This window comes from Moschus berezovskii, chromosome 3 (genome assembly GCF_049115385.1).
Source record: "Moschus berezovskii isolate FMDL1 chromosome 3, NW_MosBer_1.0, whole genome shotgun sequence".
Taxonomy (NCBI): domain Eukaryota; kingdom Metazoa; phylum Chordata; class Mammalia; order Artiodactyla; family Moschidae; genus Moschus; species Moschus berezovskii.
The window spans coordinates 121,526,380-121,541,031 of NC_142462.1; the positions used below are offsets into that span (position 1 = coordinate 121,526,380).

Here is a 14,652-nt window from a genome sequence, read left to right on the forward strand (position 1 = left end):
CGTTTCTCTGGAGTCTGCTGCGCCTGCCTTTCAGGGCCACTCGCCCATCTCTGACTTCTATCAGCCGGTCGGGGTATGGCTTTCGGTCATCCTCCCGGCCGGGGAGGTAGATCCAGCGGGTGCAGTTGTGATCCGTGTCGGTTCAGGGTGTGTGTGCGCGCAGGAGCGGGGGAGGGCGGGCGTGTGAGACCCTCTGCTCCAGGGTGTTTCGGGCCGGCTTCTCCTCAGCCTAGGGCCCCGACCTAGGAAGGGGACCACCCCCCACGCGCTGCTCGTTCGGCCCGAAGTGGCGGGAAGCCGGGTCCTCAGAGGCGGCCCCCAAGACCAAGGAGGCTGTATAACCTGCAGGCGGATCCGGTGCAGCCGTCCGGGGAGGGCGCGGCGTCCACAGCCAGGGGCCCGCGGGGACTTTCAGGTAGCGAGCAGCCCCGCGAGCGGGCCGCGGCGGCGCGGGGCGGGGAGAGCCCGGGGCCGGGGCGCGGCGGGCGGGAGCTCTCCGGGCCCCTCCCGCCCCGCGGGGCCGGTGGGGAGATGGCGGCGACGGTTTCCCGGCTCCCCCGCCCCGGACGCCGATGGCGGAGCGTTCCGGCCCTCCCCCGCCAGCTCCTCCACCGCGGGAGCCGGAGCCGGTGAGGCCGGGAGGGCGGGGAGCGGCGAAGGGAAGGCGAGAGGGCGGAGGTTGCGCGGTGCAGGCGGCGGCGGCGGCGGCGGCGGGAGGAGGGCCGGCGGGCGGGCCGGGAGGAGGAGGCGGAGGCGGGAGCCGTGTCGCACGCAGCTCCAGGCGGGGCAGCCCTGGCGGCTGAGGGACGCGGCGAGACCTTGGCGGGACGGGGATTTAACCGGGGCCGGGCCCAGCGACCAGGCGGAGACGTCGCCGGAGCCCTTTCGGCAGCCGGGAAATGCGGGTGAGTTGGCGGCGGCGCCGGGGCTGAGGGGCGGCGGCGGCGGCGGCGCAGGCCCGGCCCGGAGCCGCGGTGTCGCAGTGAGTGGGGCCGCGGCGGCTGAGCTCAGGGGCCGGGCGAGAGGCCTGAGGCGCCGAGCCGCGACCGGGCGGAATGGCGGCGGGGGCCGGGGCACTCGTGGGCAGAGGGCGCCGCGGGCGGGCGGGGAGCGAGCGCGAGCGCGCGCGGGGCCCGGCCCTGAGTCACCCCGGCCGGCTCGGGCCTGGCCGGGCCGCGGCCCCGGACGCGGGCTCGGGGCGGCACAGGCCCGGACTACGCACCGGAAAAAAGCCCGATTCATCGCGCCCGCGGCGGCGGCCTGGCGGCGGCCGCCCCTCTCCCAGCGCAACCCGCCTCGGGCCGCGGAGCCGGGCTGGCGAGCGGCCCCGGGGCGGCCGGGCGCGCGCGCCTCCCCTCTCCTCAGGCGGCGCCCACCACCCCGCTCCGCCACCGGGCGCCCCGACCCGCGGCCCCCCGGGGACCCAGCGCTCCCCCGAGCGCCGCTCGGCCCCGACTCGTGCTCTCAAGTAAAGTAGTGGGCTCGCGCGCCGGGGGAGCCGCGGCGCCGGGGGAGCCGCTTTCCGGTTCCCTGCCCCGCGGCTCCCGGGTTTCCCCGCCCGCATTGTTGCGACTGTGCAGGGCGCGATTATTGGGTAACAGTCGCCCCTGCGCCCGGTTCTCCGCGAGGAGCGGGCCCGGGGCGGCGCGCAGGGATGCGAGTGCGGCGGCCGAACCGGACGGAGCGCGCCCCCCGCCGCGGCGCCCGCCGAGCGCCCGCGAGTCGGGCCGGGCCTGCGCCGCCGCCTCGGCGCGCCCCCGGCCCTGCACCCGGCGGGAGCGCGCGCTGACCCCGCAGGTAACCCGGGCGCCGGCCGGCCGCGTGCAGGGGTCGCCCCGCGCGCCCCTCCCGGCCCCGCGTGTGCTCTAGGCCGGGTGCTGGCGGTTCCGGGGAGAAACGCATGGTGAACGTTCCTTGAGCCTAATCCTCCAAAGTTGAGGGTTTTCTCCCTTTAGCGAGCTCTCTGCCAAAAATAGGATCCTCTTTTCGGATTGGATCACTGTCGTTGCTCACAGTTCGCAGCTGGAGTTGGTGGTGAGGGTGCAAATGAGGAATTGCAGTTAAGTATTTATTTGCTCTCTGTAATTGCTCTTCGCGCAGTGGCATTACAACAGTCCAAGTTAGTGGACTCAGGGGTCACGCAGTTTTGGAAATGCACTCATCGGAGTGACAGAAGGGAATGAAATTCACTTTTCCTTGAAGCCCCCAGCTTCTAGACCTCAGCATAGCTTTAGCAGTCTGCAAAAGCGTGGCCAGTTGTAAGTTTAACACTTCTTTTTGTGGCCACCCCTTCTTACCTGGTTTTCTGAAATCCTGCAGCGTTTATGGATTGTGTAGAAAAAATAGGGAGCATTGTTCAAGAAGCAAAAAAAAAAAAATCTAAAAAATTTGGACCTAACGTTCTCTTGATCTAAAAGTGACTTTGGGTATTGGGGGAAAATTTACTGAAAAGTTCTGTTGCTTTCCCTGTTAAGTCGAAATAGTTGCAACGCATTTCAAATTCGGAGGCATGCATACAGCATGCAGGAGACTGGCTTGCTTTAACTCTATTATGCCCATTTTTGGAGGTTTCTAGAGAGAGTGCTCATTAAGCTCTAGAGGGTTGGCTGAAATACTCTCTAAAAATATTTAACTTTTTTTGTCATTGGAATCATCTTTTAAAAACTTACTTTAACAAAAGGGAAAAAAAAACCTTTAGCTGTAGTATTAGGGTTTTTCACCAGTTCATACTATCCTCTCATCACCAACTCAGTGGACGTGAATTTGAGCAAACTCTGGGAGATAGTGAAGGACAGGGAAGCCTGGCGTGCTGCAGTCCATGGGATTGCAAAGAGTCAGACATGGCTGAGTGACAACAGCAGCAACTCTTAGGGCCACTGATTCTCATGTCCTTGGAGGCAGGCCCCCCCTTCCTACTGTGCACCCACCACATGGGTAACTAACAGCCTGGGATACCTGGTAATATCCTGCAGTTTCCTTAGATGTTACAGCTCTGTCGACTCATAGCTCTAATATACATATATTACGGATATGTTGACTTCTTTGTCTCTTACTGATTATTATCCTCTAGAGGTATTTAGCTTAGTCTGGGTTGTCAATGCAACCTTACTTCCCTACTTTACAGACTGAATTCCTTGAAGGCAGGACATATTCTTTATTTTCTGCATCCCCAGAGGAGCATAGAACTTGGTCATGGGTACTTCATTTGCTTTTTGAATGAAGAAATCTGGAATAATTGTGATTTACACCCAGTGTCTGACCACCTCGGATTTTGGCTACAGAAGCAGTCACCGCACTTACATTGGGTAAGAGTGCGAGCTTTTTTAATAAATTGTTCCTACCGCATCCCTGGGAACTAACACAGAACTGGACAGAAAAATGCTCAGGTTTTCTTCGGCTCTAAAAGTTCAGGAAAGTGCCAAGAAAGCAACTTGTGAAACTTTAATTTCCTTCTTTTTCTTCAAAACTAGTTTTAAGTACAGATGTTTAAAATTTTTGTGTGTGTGTGTGTTTTTTTTAAACAAGATTGAGGTCTTTGCCTCAGGTTAAATGTTGCCGCCTTAGCTTTGAGGTGAAATCCTTTGGTTGGTTGAGACTCTTCCCTGTTAAGAGAGCTAAGACTCTGGGTCCTGGAGGCCCAGTGACCTTTCTCACAGGAGAGACTTTTCTTGGGTCCCTGAGTGCCTTTTGATCAGAAGTTCACTCCCAGTTTGCTCAGCAGGCATGGTATGCCTTTCTTTCTGCAAGGAAAATTCAAACGAATGGGCTTTAGATTGAAGAGTAGTTACCCTTCTTCAAGTTGAAAATCAGGGTGTCAAAAATTGAAGGAGTGTGTTTGTGTTTTATTTTTTGCTCTTTCAGCCCTCCATAGGTTCCAAGGCCATGGGCCTCAGCAGTTGAGTCCAAAATAGTGTCCAGACTCAGAATGATTTTTGGGCTTTTAGTAGTACCTGGAGAAAATAATGTAATGTTTTTAAAGACCAATTTGAAGTTTATCTTGTTTGTGTGTGTGTGTGTTTGTGTTGGTGGGGTGCTATTGGGTAGTTTCTCAGCAAATTGTTTTCTTTCGTTTGCCTCTTAAAACTGAGAAACGAATGTGAAATGAGGAGTAAACTTAAATAAAACCTTAAGTTTATTACTAAGGATTTTAAGCTTTGTAATCTGTCCGTTTAATAATGTACACTATAAACAGGATTATTGTGATGTTTGGTGGCTTTAAAATTTTTTGTGCACAAGAATATAGCTTCTAGAAAAAACATATGTGTGCTTTATTTCTTTCTGCTTGAGTATAGAATGTGTTGCTTGAGAGAGAAGATATAGGATGTCGTTGGATCTAGAGGTGGAAAACCTCTTAGTTCCTCGTTTACAAATTGAGATGATTTTCAGTTGACTTCGGTTTTCTTCAGGCGTTCAGAGTGTGTGGATTCCGTGGGAATGCCATAGCTTTTAACGTTCACCACATTTGGACCGCCCCATAAAGCACACCCTCCCTGTTCGGAAGCAGGGTGGTGACGCCCGGGCTTGGTTGTCATCGGTCATCTCCGCTCGGGACCCTTGGATCAGGTGAGGGGAGTCTTTGCTGGGTGCCCCTCCCCCCCACCCCCGTCGTGGCGGCCCCCTTTCCAGAAGTGGCCCTGCTGCCCTCTGGCCCTCCTTCAGCCTCCAGTACCGTGTCCCCTTCCCATCACCTAGCGGGCTCCTGCGCCTCTGGAAAGGCTCCACTCAGATCCTGACGTGCCATCTGGCGGGGAGCCTTTCCTGGGGTCCCTGAGGCCCTGCGCAGTCACTGTCGGAACATCTCACCTTGGCCTGGACGTGTGGTTTCTTTCTTCCACTGGACAGACCTCTTGTAGGCGTGGGATCTTGTGATAGGCCTGTGGCCCTAGCTCCAGTAACTCACACTTTGTTCCTGAACATCCTCCCTGCTTCACATCTGGGGGCTTCCCTGGTGGCTCAGGCAGGAAAGAATCCGCCTGCCATGCAGGAGACCCGGGTTCGATCCCTGGGTGGGGAAGATCCCCTGGAGAAGGAAACAGCAGCCCACTCCAGTCTTCTTGCCTGGAGAATCCCATGGATGGAGGAGCCTGGCAGGCTACAGTTCACGGGGTTGCAGAGTTAGAAATGACTGAACGATGAACACTTTCACATCTTGACTGAGCCCCTCAGGTTAGACCTGCTGTTGCTTAATCCCCTGACAGTCTCTTAGGGGAGAAGCCGAGGCTTTGGGTGGTTAAGGTCAGGGCTACTCGGTGGCCAGTTCAGTTCAGTTGCTCTGTCGTGTCTGACTCTTTGCAACCCCATGGACTGCAGCACACCAGGCCTCCCTGTCCATCATCAACTCCCAGAGTTTACTCAGACTCATGTCTGTTGAGTCGCTGATGCCATCCAACCCTCTCATCCTCTGTCATCCCCTTCTCCTCCTGCCTTCTAATCTTTCCCAGCATCAGGGTCTTTTCAGATGAGTCAGTTCTTCGCTTCAGGTGGCCAAAGTACTGGAGTTTCAATTTCAGCATCAGTCCTTCCAATGAATATTCAGGACTGATTTCCTTTAGGATGAACTGCTTGGATCTCCTTGCAGTCCAAGGGACTCTCACAAGAGTCTTCTCCAGCACCACAGGTCAAAAGCATCAGTTCTTCCTTCGGTGGCCAGGCCTGAGTACATGAGACGGCGACTCCAGTGCCCCAGCTGTCACCCAGGTGCTCTGGTTTATATGAAGGTGGGAGAGAAGGAGGCAAGGTAGAAATACTCTCAAGACTGATATCTTCCTGCTGATAATTAAGACAGAATTCATTATGCAGAACTGGGTTGCCTACCAAGAATGAGCTTATTCTTCTTAGGATAACTGGGGGACGTTAAAGGAGCGTGATTGGACACTTGCGGGACAGAGGTGAACAGCTCTGGACTTTGGGACTGTCGTGAAGGGGGGTGAGATATGACTCACTGGCCTTATAAAACCATTGAAGACTGTTCAAATCTAGTAAGCTGTGATTTTTTTAAAAAGGCCTATGGCAGAGAATACTTTGAAAAACAAATTGTATGAAATGTGTGCTTAGAATGTGTGTGTGTACTGCTGAAAATATTTAAAGTTAAAAAAAAATGGTTGTGATTTTAGGATGGAGATGTGTGCTTTTAAAGTGTCCCCCCCAACCCAGATTTTTAAGGACCAAAAGATAATGCAGTTGATCTCAGGATGGAGCAGTCCTCTCAGCATGTAACCCCAAAAGCAGGAACTGTGAAGGAAAAGTCTCCATTGATTACTTGAGAATAATTAAAACTTCTGTATGTTAAAACGCCACAGACAAAATTAAAAAGCAAATGACAAATGGAAAGAAGTAGTGTATCTTTCAGGTAAATTTGCTTTCTTTATTAAAAAAAGAGGGCTTATAGAACTAAGATAAAAAAACTCCTCCCACCTCCCTCGCTACTATGGGGGGAAATGAGCAAACTGGTAATTTTTTTAAAGAAGGGTCAAGAAACAAAAATTCAGCTTTACTAGTAGTACTCATGGGAAAGCAAATCAGTGAGATACTGTTTGTTTTAAATTTTGGCATAGATTGAAAAATAAGCCACTTCTGGTGAGGATATGAAGAAATGAGTCCATTCAGTCATCGCCTGAAAAAGAATAATTTTTCTCTAAGAACCATGTAAATATGTGTGTGTGAATATAAATAGCTAATCTACTTTTAGGGATTCAGTCTAAGAAAAAAAAAATGATGGGTTAATATTCTGCCATGGGTACACTATTTAATGCCTTCCTATTGAACATTTGTTTTCATGTTTTGCTGTTAAGGGTTATGCTCTCAGCATGTTTAGATAAATCTTTGCATTTCTGTAATTCTGTATTCAGTGAGACCAAAACATGCTATAGAACAATATATGGAATGGCTAAAATTTTCTTTTTTTAGTGTGTATGTACTTTTTTTAATAAGCCAAAATGTTTATAGTGATTATCTCTGAGTAGTGGAATTATGAGTTATTTTTAGTGTATTCTCTTGGCTTGTGTTTTTTTCTCTAGTTTTCTACAGTGCACATGTATTTGTAATGCAGTGGACTAGCTCATGAAGACCAGAGACAATAGAAGCAGTGAGCCTGCTCTGAGCAAGATGTTTCTGCTCACTCAGCTCAGTGCTGGATCACTTGGGTTTCTGCTTCACTTGCAGCAGGTCCCTTTGCAGGTGTGTTGACGCGAAAGGTTAAGGGTGAGATATCTGACTGTTGGTTCTCCCTGCAGGGCTCATCTTCCCATCCTCCCATCTTCATCCTTCAGCTTCTCTGGATCCCCTCATACTCCATGCTGTCCGTGAAACTTTTAATCTCGTGAAATCCATTTATGTTTTGGAATTTTGTGGAGTTGTAACTGGATTGTGTACTAATGGATTGTCCTCAGTGTGGAAATTTCCTTTTGTTTGCGATGCTGTGACCTTCCTATCCTTTTTTGTGGACTTCACAGCTCCTAGCCGCAGTAGATGGGTGTTGAAAGCTACTGTCATCATGCCTAAGAATGTGCATTTGCTCCAAATTAGAAAAAAACAGATTCTCTTGACACACTTCATGCCATGGCTTGGAATATTAAAGCGTTATTAGTGATTAAGAAATGTATTCTGAATGACACAAGCTAGGAATACTGTTGGCTGTCTGAGAGGACAGGCGCACAGAAGCGAGTCCCCGAGTAGCTAACATAGTTAATTAAGCGTGCCCAGGAAGCATCTGAAAGTCAGGGCATGGGGGAGAGGCCGGAGGCCCTCCTGCAGGAGGCAGGGAGGCCTGCTCTGGTTGGACTGGAGGGAAAGGTTTGAAGTGGGGGTGAGGCTGAGAAACCAGGGAACGCAGTTCAGCCCCAAGTGGTGTCCCAGACATGAGGGCTGGAGGCGCTTTCCCACATTTTGGGAACTGGTGGGCTTCAGTTTGGGGGAGGGTGGGGAAGAAAAAAGCCAGAGTTTGGTTTCTTCTGAGTGCTCCACTCCTGTCTTACCGCATCATCTTGCAATGCGGTAGTAACCACCATTCCTCAGCAAGCAGATTGTGCCAGAGACCGGGGCTGAAACCCTCTGGCAGCTTTGAAACTGCTCCCTGCTCCCTAACACCCCCACCCCCCAGCTTTCTGCTTCTTGCTGGTAGACACCTCATTATAGACAGAAGTCTTTCACCTCCCAAGGTAAAGGTAGCCTTGGCCACTCAATGCAGGAATGGTTTGCTAGTCGGTCATGGTTCAGAGGGTAAAGAATCTTGTCTGCGATGCAGGAGACCCAGTTTTGATCCCTGGGTCATGAAAATCGTCGGGATAAAGGAACAGATACCCACTCCAGTATTCTTGCCTGGAGAATCCCATGGGCAGAGGAGCCTGGCGGGCTACAGTCCATGCGGTCGCAAAGAGTCAGACAGGACTGAGCCACTCACTTTACTTACATCAGATAGAGAGGCTCCCGAAACCAGAGGGTGAGGACTGCCTCCCCACAGGAGACCCAAAAGTCTGGAGGTGGCATGGCCTGGTGTGCAGTTTCACAGGAGTCACCCCTCAGTGGTCCCTTTGCAAGTGTCCTGTATGTCAGTGCCTCTGTCCCGGGCAGGGGGTTGTGTTGTGTTTGTGAACGTCTGCGGTTTAACCGGACATTTATGGTGAAGCCTATCATGCATGTATCACTTGATACGCTGAAGCATTGTTCAGGCCCTATTTTTATAGTAAAGCAAGTCAGCTTTACCACTCCCTGCATTTTCAGTCGTTTATTTTAGAGCAGTGTTTGCCCATCTATGTTCTATGACATGTAAGATATTGGAATGGAAGTGAAGTGTTTGTGCATTTCAGTCGTGTCCAACCCACCAGGCTCCTCTGTCCATGGGATTCTCCAGGCAAGAATACTGGAGTGGGTTGCCATGCCCTCCTCCGGGGGTCTTCCCAACCCAGGGATCGAACCTGTGTCTCCTACATTGGCAGGCAGGTTCTTTACCACTAGTGCCACCTGGGAAGCCTATAGAAGGGAAGATCTGTGAGTTAATGCATTTAGGAAATGCTAGGTTGAATACCGAGGGGCTTTTAATGAACATTGCTGGTCTTATAGAGAGACATCTATTTTATAGGAAATACATATCTTACAGGGTCTGTGTACATATATAAGGTGGTGGTGGTGGTATTCAGTCGCCCAGTTGTGTCCAACTCTTTGCGACCCCATGGATTGCAGCACGCCAGGCTTCCCTGTCCCTCACCACCTCGCAGAGTTTGCCAAAGTTCATGTTCATTGCATCGGTGATGTTGTCCAGCCATCTCATCCTCTGAAGCCCTCTTCTCCTTCTGCCCTCAATCTTTCCCAGCATCAGGGACTTTTCCAGTGAGTCAGCTGTTTGCATCAGATGACCAAAATATTGGCGCTTCAGCTTCAGCATCAGTCCTTCCAGTGAATATTCAGGGTTCATCTCCCTTAAGATTGACTGATTGGATCTCCTTGCTGTCCAAGGGACTTTCAGGAGTCTTTTCCAGCACCACATTTCAGAGGCTCAATTCTTTGGTGTTCTGCCTTCTTCACGGTCCAGCTCTCACAATACCACTGGGAAGACCATAGCCTTGACTATACGGACCTTTGTACCCTTGATTTAATAATAGCATCTGAGGGAAGAAAACCCTACTACCATGGTAAAGAATACATTTTTCTTTGTAGAGACATACTGATTTTAGAATCAGATGTGAGAAATGACATGCCTTGCCGTGGAGGGGAGGCCAGGTGTGGAGTAAACGCTGTTTGCCTCCTCACTCTCAGGCAGAATTCTGAGCATCTTAAAACACTATGGAGTTCTCAGGAGTGGGGTGGGGAACATGGAGAGCAGGATCCTCCCAGGTCCAGAGTTAAACGTGTACTTGTCTAGAAACGGTTTCTGCTTCACTTTATTCCTTGTCTAAATATAAACCCGAAATGCTATTATAGGAAGTGTCTAAAAAAAATTTTTTTTAAGCGCATGGACCGGCATTAATCCATCTTCACTACTGAGGAACAACAGCAGAATCTCAGCTCGTGTTGTTCACATTTTCTTGGAGGTGATATATGTTGAAAGTTCTTTTTAAACCTGGAAAATGCTGGTTTGTAACATTAACTACAAAGATGTTTCAGAACTTTTTAAAGTTTATAAACTGCTGGAGTTTTCAGAGCTCTCCAGTCCATTGAAACACAGACTTGGCTTCTCCTAGGTCAGCTTCCCTGCTATTTAAATGGGTTCCTTTGTGTTTCTCTGTTTCTCGCTTGGAGGTTTCCAGGGTGAGAATGGGAAGCTGAACCAGGTGTGTGTTTCAGAGCGCTTTTGGCCCCTTTAGGAAGGGCTGTAACATGCAGTGTTCTCCAAGCTTCTCGACCAGGGTCGCATCATTTTTTCTTGAATCATCTTGATCTTCGCTTGTTAGATTGTTTTTGAGGAGATGGCTCTTTGGCTGGGTTCTCTGATCTGGTTCGCTTTGCTGTGGGGCTTTTCAGGTATGTTCTGGCCAGAGCAGTTCTGGCCTTTTTCGAGGGTAGCTGGTTGCCTCCTGGCTGAGCCCACTGCACCCCCCCTAGCCTGCAGGGCGGCCCTGTGGCCCTCCCTGCCCTCACAGCCTCCCCAGGCCAATTTCAGCTTCTCAGTTTACAGCATTGTCTCTGAGAATGTTCTATATTAAGTGACTGCCTAGTCTTATTAGTTCTTCCTTCAACATGCTCTGTCCTCAGCTCTGCCTTGTTTGGGTCTGTCCCCAGCTCCCCTTGCCCGTGTTCAGGATTTGTCATGACTCCCCAGCTACAGGGTCTGTCCCCAGCAGAGGTTGGCGTCACCGTGGCCGGCTGGACTAGGCTCTGCAGTCCATCCTCGCCAGCCCTTCTCCACTCGTCCATCTCACGCCCTGAAGCTCAGAAAATTCCCAAAGTCAGGCGTGTGCCTGGTGCTGATCTGCAGCTCTTCTCGCTCGAAAATGGCTGGTGTGGGGGCTGGCTCTTCGTCTCGTCCTGGTTCTTCACGCCTTCTACCCGTGAAACAATGCGATTTCAGTCGGGCAAGCCAATTTGGGGAAGTTCTGTTAATTTTGAGATTTAATCTATAGTAAATTACAAATGAGAAATGTCCTTTTAATAGGCTGACTCGTGGAAAATGTCTGTGATTAAAGAATTCATGGGTTATAATCAACAAACCATCTGAAAGTATGGATATGGTGTAAGGTGAAACATCCACGTTGCTTTTTATGGTAGATTTATAGGTGAGTGAGTGTATGTCAAACTAGGACAATGGATTCCCTTCATAGTTTAAAATAGTTTAAAGCACATTCAGATGACTCCTTGGCAGCAGTGATTCTAACTGTAGTTCTACATTAAAAAGAGGGTCGTAGGATGAAGGGAGGAGGGAGGTGGGAGGGGGGTTCAGGACGGGGAACTCATGTACACCCGGGGCGGATTCATGTCAATGTATGGCAAAACCAACCAATATAATATTGTAAAATAAAAATTTTAAAAAGCAGAAAAAAATAAAAATAAAAAGAGGGTCATCCCCCCCAAATGCAGAGGAAAATTTGTGTGTTTTATTAACAGTCTAGTAGAGACTAAGGGTGTGTGATCTGAAAAAAGCAGTCCTAAACTGTGCTTCTTTCTCCATAGTTCATGGCATTTGTACTTTGCAGTAAGATGATGTATTTGCAAAGTTTTAGTATCATTTTGTGAAGCTCATGTTCTCTGAAGTTCCCTTTCTTATATATGTGAGTACTGGATAAACTGGAGGAAACCTGCGCTTTGTGATTTTGATGTTCTTTTAAAAAGATACTTTATTTTCAACAGGGAACATGATTTCATGGTTTTAAAAATAAGCTATTTGAAGCATAAGCTTGAAAACTGCTTGAGAAAATATACAATCGCTCAGTCGTTTCCAACTCTTTGTGACCTCTTGAACTGCATGCAGCACACCAGGCTTCCCTGTCTATCACCAGCTCCTGGAGTTTACTCAGACTCATGTCCATTAAGTTAGTGATGCCATCCAACCATCTCACCCTCTGTCGTCCCCATCTCCTCCTGCCTTCAATCTTTCCCAGCATCAGGGTCTTTTCCAATGGGTCAGTTCTTCGCATCAGGTGGCCAAAGTATTGGAGTTTCAGCTTCAGCATCAGTCCTTCCAATGAATATTCAGGACTGATTTCCTTTAGGATTGACTGGGTGGATCTCCTTGCAGTCCAGGAGACTCTCAAGAGTCTTCTCCAACACTGCAATAAATTATGGGAAATCAAGAATTTTGATAGGCATTTCTCTTGAGGCTTCCCCTGCTAAACTTGAGCTTGACTGTAAAGAGAATAGTACCGCCCCCATCACAGGTAGTAGAGATCAATACCAATCTCAATATGTAGGGTGTTCTTTATTCTTACTGTAGAAATGAAAGGAGCTGCTTTTGTCTCTTCTGTCCCTAAAACAGTAACCTTAAAAAAAACGCAGCACTTCTACAGTGACCATAAGAACAAGGTAGAGCAGATTATGAAGGAAATTCACAAGTTTTTGCAAGTTAAACATATGACTAGGATCAGTTCAACTAAAAACAAACACAAGTAAAAAATGCCAGAAGCTTCAGTCAGTTTCAGAATCATTTTCTTAGATGAAGCTGTTACAGGTTTTACCAAATTTTTACCTTTGTTATAGACATGGCCGGATTGTTTTGAGTCGGATTGGGGAGCAGGATTTTTTTAAAATTCCCCTCTTGCCACCAAAAAAAGGAAAAAGCCTTTATTGAGGATTATCAAATGGCATGTGTTTAGGAACTCAGAAGACTTACTCAGATAATTGAGAGACTGAATTTAATCTGTTTGTCCTTGATAGGTGCAAAGCCCAGGTTTAAACACAGCACTTTAGTGTGTTATGTATCTTCTCTTATCCTTTGCCGGGTATTTATAAATCTCTGACTACTTGATGTTGTCATAGATAGCTGGAAAGGACATTTTCAGCAGGACGTGTTATCATCAAGTCAGGCTCAAACAGTAAAGAATCTTTCTGCAGTGCCGGAGACCCATGTTGGATCCCTAGGTTGGGAAGATCCCCTGGAGGAGGGCATGGCAACCCACTCCAGTATTCTTGCCCGCAGAATCCCATGGACAGAGGAGCCTGGTGGGCTATAGTCCATGGGGTCACACAGTTCAACAGGACTGGGAGGCTTAGACTGCACGTGTGCATGGGGTGGGGTGGGGTGCAGACCCCTCAGAGCGGTGGGTGCCTCAGGTTCTTCACCACCCTGCGTGGCCAGAGCGCTGTCCAGGCATCTGAAAGACAGCGCCAGCAGATCTCTTGGACCTCAGGATGGTAAAGGAATGGGTAAACTGTATTCCATTACGTTAAGTCGCTCAGTCGTGTCCGACTCTTTGCGACCCCGTGGACTGTAGCCTACCAGGCTTCTCCGTCCATGGGATTCTCCAGGCAAGAATACTGGAGTGGGTTACCATTTCCTTCTCTAGGGGATCTTCCCGATCCAGGGATCGAACCCGGGTCTCCCGCATTGGAGGCAGACGCTTTAACCTCTGAGCCACCAGGGAAGCCCAAACTGTATTCAGAACAAATCAAATGTGAAAGCTCCAAATCAGTTTGAGTGTAGAGGAGGGACTGTGTATTCTTTTTGAACCAGTTTGTAGTGAAGTGGGAAATGTCTTGAAAATTCACTTAGCTAGAGGGAGCTGCTGGTCATGAGTTTTGAACTTAAGGTTAATGTATTTGAAGTAGGGAAAAGAACAGGAATGAAAAGGTTTGAAACACCCGGATTAGCCGAATGATCTTGTTCACTTAGTAATGTGGTAACTTTCAAAATCTGCTGACTCAGCAGATCATGTTGCAGGGCCTGGCGCTGGCCAAGTACAGGGTGAACCGTGCGCCACGTGGGGAAATCTGGCCATTAGCAGAACAGGATTGTGAGACCTGTGCGTTGAAATGTTTCACGAAGATGAAAGTGACTGTCTGCATGGTAGCATCCTTTAGCAAGGAGAGACCTGTGTCGTCTGGTCGTGAAGTGCCACGGTGCCTCCCTGGCCGAAGGTATCTAGACGTCACTCTTGGTGGCCTGCAGCTGTCCCCCGTGCCGCTAGCATCCTGGTCGTCTCAGGAGTGAAGGCGACTGTGTGCTTCTGCCTGTGTTGATTCAGGTCCTGACGATTCTGTGGCACCAGGACAGCAGGAGTGGCCGGGGTGCAGACTTCAGTGGATCCCTCCCAGCAGCAGCTCACCCACCAGCTCGGGTCGGAAACACTTTGCCAGCTGGTATTTTTAAAGCTTTTTTTTTTAAGTGCATTTGGTGGTAGAATCAAAGAACCAGCTGAACCAGAATGAAGGAGATTTCAAAGAATGAGCAGCTGCCTCTGGCTGGATCCCCGGGTCCGTCAGAACATGAGGCTCCCTGTCTTCTGACGGTGGGTCTGCTTTGGTGGGAATTTGGGGAGGTACCCCTGGTGTTCTGCTGTCCAAGAGTATTGTGCAGTTTTCAGGCAACATTACTTCATTTTGACTTAAAAAATAGGCATTCTGAGTTTGATATTTCCCCTGAGATTTTTGTTGTTGTATTTAAATACAGTGCTAGGGATTTCTGAGACAACTGGTAACCTTTGTTGTTCAGTCGCTAAGTCATGTCCAGTTCTTTGCTACCCCACAGACTGCAGAACACCAGCAGCCTTCCCTGTCCTTAACTATCTC

General features: G+C 49.5%; 1 protein-coding gene across 2 annotated transcripts in view; it reads left to right on the plus strand.

Annotated features, from left to right (window-relative positions):
• The first annotated feature begins 492 nt into the window (after nucleotides 1–492).
• Nucleotides 493–14,652, plus strand: part of CUL1 (cullin 1) — an 86,249-nt gene continuing 72,089 nt past the window's right edge. Inside the window, exon 1 of one of the 2 annotated variants that reach the window (XM_055421440.2) lies at nucleotides 493–629. The gene's annotated coding sequence lies outside the window, so the exon portion shown is untranslated. Of the gene's footprint in view, nucleotides 630–756; nucleotides 906–14,652 lie in introns of those variants that run through there. The other variant, XM_055421439.2, reaches the window with a different exon arrangement.